Genomic DNA, 8098 nt, shown 5'->3' with positions numbered 1-8098 from the left:
TCATAGAAGCTGTTCCTAGGAAAGATTATGGTTCTCGGGTATCCAATAAATTAATCCCCCAAACCGGGGAAGCTTAAGCGGAAATGAAAGGGTAGGGTGAGGGAAAAGAAAAGGGGGGAAGCAACTAAATTGAAGGCTTCGCTCCCAGATCACTTCGTGAGCTCATTTAGTAGACAGCGAGTGTGCGCCCCTTTAGAGAAGAGATAGGGGCGAGTACTACACGAGCTCGTAAGTCAAGTACGGAACGAGCCTTGTCTACGAAGCAGAGCGACCTCGTCTTGCTTGCTTCTGGCGAAGCTTCTAGCACTGGATAATAGGCATGGTAGGAATACGACTTTTTAGGTCGACCACTACACTACATAGAAGCGATAGCGAAGCCAAGCCGTATAAAGGCGAGCAGCCCTTATAGCAATAGCAAACGGCCTACTTATAGCCCTTCCCAATTTCTAGTAGTAAACTTCCCAAGTTTAAGCAGGATAACCCCCTCTCTATTCTTCTCTTCATGTATGTGGGCTGCCTGCCCCATCCCGAATAGACGAACAGGAACAAGCTGAAGAAGCGAGAGAGATTTGAGATTCCGTAAGTAACTCAGTGCTAAGAAAGAAGGGCTTGGAAGAAGAAAATGAAATACGAACAACCACGCTGGTTGTAATAGATCGACTTTCATGCTAGTTCTTGCTCCAGCATGAAAGTTCCATTTCAGGGAAGGACGACGTACTATGATACTTTCTGTTTTGTCGAGCCTTGCTTTGGTCTCTGGTTTGATGGTTGTACGTGCTAAAAATCCGGTACATTCCGTTTTGTTTCCCATCCCAGTCTTTCGCAACACTTCAGGTTTACTTCTTTTGTTAGGTCTCGACTTTTTCGCTATGATCTTCCCAATAGTTCATATAGGAGCTATAGCCGTTTCATTCCTATTCTTTGTTATGATGTTCCATATTCAAATAGCGGAGATTCACAAAGAAGTATTGCGCTATTTACCAGTGAGTGGTATTATTGGACTGATCTTTTGGTAGGAAATGTTCTTCATTTTAGATAATGAAATCATTCCATTACTACCAACCCAAAGAAATACGACCTCTCTGAGATATATGGTTTATGCCGGAAAGGTACGAAGTTGGACTAATTTAGAAACATTGGGCAATTTACTTTATACCTACAATTCCGTCTGGTTTTTGGTGCCTAGCCTGATTTTATTAGTAGCCATGATTGGGGCTATAGTACTGACTATGCATAGGACTACTAAGGTGAAAAGACAGGATGTATTCCGATGAAATGCTATTGATTCTAGGAGGACTATAATGAGGGGGATGACAGATCTACTAAAGGAAAGTAGCTTGATATTGGTTTGAATCCAATTCGTGAGATGGCCATCTTGGTCATATAGATGTCTTGACACCCTGATTTTCTTTTCTCATTTTCGAATGACTGTCCCATTCCATTTTTGGTAGAACTTCAAGCCTGGAACCGCTATATGATGTATTAGTAGAACCCCTGGGATACGACGCCCTGCTCCTTGAGTATCCTGGGATTGAATACCCCGACCTCCCGGAGGCTCCCGAGAAAGCTATTTTAGCCTTCCGGACAGTTAAGGGCAATTCCTACGCCCCTCATCGGTCTGAATCCCCACCCCCGCATAACACTTACTATATTTTTCAGGAAAAACTGAAAAAACGATTCACTTCCTGACCTTATTCTCGAGTTGGAAGGGTTCTTGCTACTAAATAAATTTCTTCAGTTGAAGTAGCTCTTTCCTGAGATGTCTTTCAAGTTGAAGAAGTAAGGGCTTCTCCAGCGTAAGTAGGTTTAGGACCAAGGGCAGGGTCTAAGGCAGTATCGATCGAAGGTGCCCCTAGGGATATGGCTATTTCTTCTCGTTCAGCTTCTCCAATATCCATTGTTTTAGGACTTGAACTAGATAGGGAAGTTTCCTTCTTTTCTGTTGAGGCTCATTCCGGAGCATCCCGCGCATCTCTGTCAAGCCCTCCAACCTCTTCTTTCTTGGTGTATGCTGTCTTTCCTCAAGGCTAAACCCAAAGGTATCTAAGGGAATCAAACCCAGCTTTTCAGGTAGCTGCTTCAATTGCATGCATCTAACCCCCACGCTCGTTCGTTCCCCACGCTTGGTTGACTTGCCATATTAGTCTTACAATACGCTCAATTCAAATGAATATGATAAAGTCTAATGACATCTCACACCACCGTATAAAAGAATAGCATCTCACACCACCAAAGGTAGACTGTCCTCAAGTAGAAGTCTTTGCTGCTGAAGCTGGTTTTATGAAGAATCCCGGGGAAAGGTGCTTAGGCTGTTTCAGTAAAGTAAGTCAAGTAAGTACTTGGATGGGATAAGTGCCATATAAAGAGTATTCTCACTTTAAGTAAGGAAGTACCTTAATTATATAAGTATGTTCCACTTCTGCTTTCCCGGTTAGTTCAAAGTTAAACATTTTGAATCGAAACGAACAGATGACACAACGTTCCCAACCACGTCATGAGAAAAGAGTTCTAGTAAAGAAGAAATCCCGTAGAGTATGTGAACTAAGACATTCAAGCTAAACCTATTTTATCGGATATCAGACTTTCAAGTAGAATGTCAGAAGTAGAAGAAAGGAGTGAGGCATTAACGAGTATCCTGAAATCCTGTGAGTAAGAAAGCCCCTTTTGACTATCTATCTATAACTTGGGGAGTTCTCTGAAAGCAAGGGAGTGAGCGGATAATAGCCCCCGGCGATTGAGGGGAAAGAGTCTGTTGGTGCATCCCCTGCAGTGTCATTAAATCCAGTAAAGGTAAAAAGAGAAGGTGCCCTTGTTGATTATTCATATTCGAATGACAAACTAACTGCAGATGAGTCTCTGGGATATGAGCAAAAGGTAAGAGATCAAACCGCTTCTGCCGCTGCTTCGAGATAAAGGGATTCTCACTCCAAGTAGGGAATTTTCTCAGTAATAGGATAGATGAGTCTCGGAAGTCAGAACAAGACCCTGACATCTATGCCAAGTGAAGCCTCATGAATAAGTATAAGGAGGGATGAAAGCCAAGTAAGTAGCTGCAGTCGCAGGTGTCTTTTCTGCGTTTAGGAGTTCTTCTTCGTTTAGTTTGGGAATCTGGTTAGGGAGTTTCACTCTGGGATGGGCCAAATGCTGCTAAGGTATCGCCATTTGAGAGGAAAGAGTGAGAAGCACTAAACAAGAGAGAAAACCCTATCTATCTGGAGATATACCTGAAAGCAAGGAAGTGCATCACGGGTGTGGGGCACTACCGCTTATCCTTTCACACCCCAGTAACACGGGCTGCATTATGCCCTCAAGTATCTGCTCTAGTAAGGAAATAGGTGAACAAGTCTGCTATTCCTGAATTTCAAATAGGTATAGAAGGAAGAGAGTAAGGAGTTGAGTCCCATCGATGTAGGCTAGGAGAACAATCCGTTTCATATGCAGGACAGTCTAGTATCCATATCTTGAATAGGAGTCAGTGTGCATGGTCAATTCCATCTTTCCGCTGAAGGAGAATCCAATACCAGTACTCAAATAGTAAGTACCGAGAGTACGATAGTGATTATCTATCGAAGGCGATGAAGAAAGGAATTGGTTTGCTAGAGGACTTGCTATATTTTGTTGGCGTTCAGTGAACCGATCCAGCCTTTGTTTGGTATGGCAGCAGCTACCAAAAGCACACTAAGTTAGTCACAGGTAGAAACCTATGAGCTCTACTAGCTCTCCGACTCTATAAACTTGTCTTTCCGGCCCATTTACCCCATCTTTCTTGCTTGCTATGAGAGTTGTTACTGCTACTCAGAACGGTCTTTCTTTGCTGGTTGCCGAAGGCTCTTAAAACCGACAGAATGACCCGGTAACGTTGCACTCCATCGGCTGATTTAGCAGCAGTAGCATTAGTGGCTTGGCTTTTCGGGCTGAAGGAAGAATCCTAGGGTGGAACCAGAAATCAACAGATAGAACCGATTCAATAAGGACTGAAGCTGACAAGCGATCGCCAAGTTAGGTGTAGGAAGGAAGATAAGCATCCAAATCCTCTTTTTATTCCTTAGCTTAGTCTGCTCTTAACACTTCTCGCCAAGTCCAATAAAATACAGACTCTCTACGACTCAAAGCCCCCAACCTACATCGTACCAGATCAGACTAGTAACATCTCTTAGATGACTGCCTTCTACTTACATTTACATAAGGACTCACCCTAGGAATGGATTTGATTCATACCCAGACTAGTCCTACCTCAGCTTCTAACTTAATGAAGTAGCTAACTGCTGTTGCTATGCTGTGTTTGACGATTGTTGCTAGAATGAATAGCCAAATCAATGGAATGAATCAAAGTTTTTTTCCGGGTATAAAAAAGGTTTCAGTTCTGATTTAAACTACGTACGAGGCATAGGATGGATAGGCACCAAAGACCAACAACAAAAGAATAACCTAATTCTCTTAGTCAAGGTAAGGGTTCAGATCTCATCATGCCTTTTTTTTGCATCATTTCACCAACCCTACTCACCTTCCTCCTTCTGCTCTTGCTTGCCACTCCATTAATTATTATCAAGCGTAATTCGACGGAAGCTATTCGAAAACTATTGAACTTGCTCCGAAGTTTATGATTTGGCTTTTGTGTGTCACTGATTACGGTTTACGATTGGATTGCTATCTTATCAAATGAATGCTATAGCCATTGAGGCTAGAAAAATCCATTAAAAAAGGAAGGGAAGATTACAATTTTTTTTTATAAAGAGGTACCCTTCATCAAGAAAGCTTGCATAAGAGATCCTTCTTACTGCTATTTCTAGAATGAAAATCTAAAGATAAAAATCAATGTTAGGCTGTGGGGCCACAAGGGCTGGGACCCCTAAGGAGAGGTCAACGAATTCTCTTCGAATTGGTCTATAGTCGATGAACCGACCAGGACACCCCCCCTTTCTGCCATATCTCTCACCGCCTCAGTCTAGCTATCCCTAGCCGAAAAAAGTATGAATAGAGCAGTTGAGTGCCTTTCCTTCCCCTATCTTTATTTGCCACCACCCGACTTAATGGTAAGAAAGCCCACCTCCTAAGAATGAAGGAATGGATTAATCACCTTTGGGGCTGGTGGATGGATCGCCTTTCCTTAACATAGATGGTGGATGGGTTTCACTTAACAAACAAGAGAATGGGCCATACGGGTGCCTACACTGTTAGTCTATTTGATTTACGGGAAGAGATATTTATTGAATAGAAAGAATGAAACCTGTACCAGCTTATCGCCAACCGTGCTTCCTACCAACTCCGCCTATCCCAGATGGTCGGTCCTATTGATTTAGCCACACCTGAACCCGCAACAGCTGCCTCTATTCCGAAAGCAACTTACTTTTCTGATGAATCTTAGCTCGTTTTTTTTAATACAGTCAAAGTGGGACATCCCTTGTTCTCGCATTCCTTGCCCTTCACCCTCAGCTAGTTGCCTTCTTTCCTAGGGAATTCAATCACATCGGATCAGTGAGCTAAAGTCAGTCCCTCAACAACTAAAGTAACTGCTTGATCTGTCACCCTCCGTGATTCAAGCCTGTCACCAAGCCTTAAGTCAAAAGCTCTGGTTTCAAGCCCAGGGCACCAAGTGAATCAAAGCAAGAGCTTACTCAGAGCTCGAACTCTATTTAAATCAAAGTCAAGTGAAGCAAAGCAAGCCAGCCAAAGAGGGATAGGCATGATCATTCTATTCTAAAGATAGAGATCCTGAACTAAGGACTGAAAGCTAGAAGTTCTCTATGTGAACATAGGATCCTATATAAACAACTGGAAATGCTAGACTAACTGCTCTAGAGGCAACCTACTGGAGAAAGCCAGAGGATTGAAGTTACTCGGTTAAGAGGATTAGGGAATAAACGAAGGAAAGAAAGCTTAACTCGCTCGAACCTCCGAGGGCCAATGAACTCAATCTTGAACCCATGTTTAACTTTCTCTTTAGCCTATGAGGTTTGATGATAGACCGTGGTAAATTCAGAAGCTGAAGAGGAGATGACCTTAGAAGATTCTATTAGAAGTAGGAAAGCCTTCAACAAGAGAAGGAGACCCAAGCACAACCAACCTACCTTACTTATCGAGAAGGGGGTATTCTATTAGATTAGTAAAGGAAAGCACCATTCTTAGTTATTAGTCATTCGCTCGCTTAAAGAAGACCGCCTCCTTAGCTGCCGAAAATGAAAGGCTAAAAGTCAAGTAAATGAGTTAGGAAACCGAGTGCCATCTATCGTCTGATTAGTCTTCATGGTAGCGGGCCTTGCTTCTTTTCTTTTGCTATTGAATCTGCTATTAAAGGAGTAAGCTGCGCCCTTAGCATGCTTTTGCCCAGGAGTGGATGCTGACACCCTTTTGCCTTATCCGCTCTTGGTGGTTTAGTTAGGGCAGTAGATTACTTAGAGGTTGACTTTATTCTTGACTGCTTTCCAGCTATCAAAGTGGATTAGCCTTGGAAACCTTTGAAATGCTTTAACTGTGGGGCATTCTACTGTCAAGTGCCCGAATCATACCCAAACCCTTACTCAACCTTTGAAGAAGAAGAAGGAAAGAAAGCGGTCCTTAAAAAGACTGAGAATGCTAATGACTGGAAAGTAGTGCAGAGACCTTCAGGTATGAAGCAGTGAGCTGATATGATAGAAAAATGCCTGTCAAATTGTTGGGTCTGCAGCAAATAGATTGAAAATGCTTTCTAATGAAGACCTATCTGTAGATGATGTCATTCTTCCCAAAGAATCAAATGCAGTGCGATGCCAAGAAAATCTAGATAAGGTGGAACAGATGCATCACCTTTCTTATGAAAATGAAGGAAAGCAGCAGACTATTCAGGAATCTCCTAGCTTTGCTGCAGGTAGTGAAAGTGGAGCAACAGAGGAAGATGAATGTGCAGCTAGGAGAGCTGCTACTTCTAAACTTGATAACTTCAGCTAGCTAACTGGTTTACTACTTTCTTTCAACCCTTGGACTGCTATCCTTGGCATGAACTGGCCCACCTACTGAACTCCTACTATCCTGCTACCAAGCATTCTCTCTTTACGAGTGCACTAAGAAAGATTGCTACAACAAGAATAGGAAAGAAAACAGACTGCCATAAATCGTAGACCGGAACTGTCCTTTCCTACCTGCACTGACTTCCTTGCCTTACGAAAAGCATTTCAAAACTTTCTTTTTTTACTGGTAGTAGTACAAACCTATCTATTGATTAAGGTAAGGAAGGCGGGTTCACATCGCTATCTAAGCGCAGACGTTACTAAGCGGCTGCTGGTCTAGGTGTTCGAAGCATGATTCATCAACTGGTAAAGGGAGTAGTTCATCTGAAACTAGTCCTCTCTAAAGTCAAGGAAAACGAAGCTAACCGCTTTGAGGCTGCTTTCGAAACATTCTTCATCGACAGGGATTTTTCAGTCATTACAACTTGGGCAAAGCCGATTGCTTTCTTCCGGAGAATCTATGGCAACGTGAGAAGCTAAGTTTCTAATTTGATCACAAAAAATAGGTTGCCCAAAGCGCCAACCCTTCCTCTTAGACACTACTACTGATCAGCATGACTTTCTTTCTTGAGTAAGGTAAGGGGTACGGAAACGTCCTCTTATCACAGCTTGAACGGGGTTCATTGTTGGGAAGAAGACGAAGTCGATTCAATCCAACTCCAACCGGATAGAGATTGAGTCTAGAAAGAAATAAGAAAGAGATTATTCCCTAAGAGCTTGTCCAGTACCTTTTGTTTAGAGTCTTTCTACTTTCTGTCAGCTATAACCAAGTTGCTATTTCGGGGTTAAGGAAATGAATTGTATGTCGCGTAATCCCCCTTCCTCCCTTGCAGTCAAAACTCTCCTCTAATAGCAGAAAGCTTCCATGCCCTATTCTCTATTTTGGAAAAGGACCTCTTACGGCAGTTGACAGTGGAAACTTTCCAGCTAGCGATTGATCCAGTTACCGGTAAAGGACAGTTGACAGAAGAAAGAAGAGAGATGAGCTACTATCACTCAAGAACTAGAAGAAGGAAAGAAAGAGATTCACTTCGCCAGCCTTCAACTCCTCTTTCTTGGATCGTTGTTTGCGACAGACCAATTGAGACAGATCTAGAGATAGAGCAGCAAGGGAA

At 42.7% G+C, this 8098-nt stretch overlaps 1 pseudogene; it reads left to right on the top strand.

Moving 5' to 3' along the window:
* Positions 1–1689, top strand: LOC145049452 (NADH-ubiquinone oxidoreductase chain 6 pseudogene; annotated as a pseudogene).
* Positions 1690–8098: the final 6409 nt, after the last annotated feature.

Source organism: Lactuca serriola, chromosome 5 (genome assembly GCF_051521515.1).
Source record: "Lactuca serriola cultivar US96UC23 chromosome 5, Lser_US96UC23_V15, whole genome shotgun sequence".
Lineage (NCBI taxonomy): Eukaryota > Viridiplantae > Streptophyta > Magnoliopsida > Asterales > Asteraceae > Lactuca > Lactuca serriola.
Note: the sequence above shows the minus strand (reverse complement) of the source record. Positions and strands in the feature narration are given on the sequence as shown.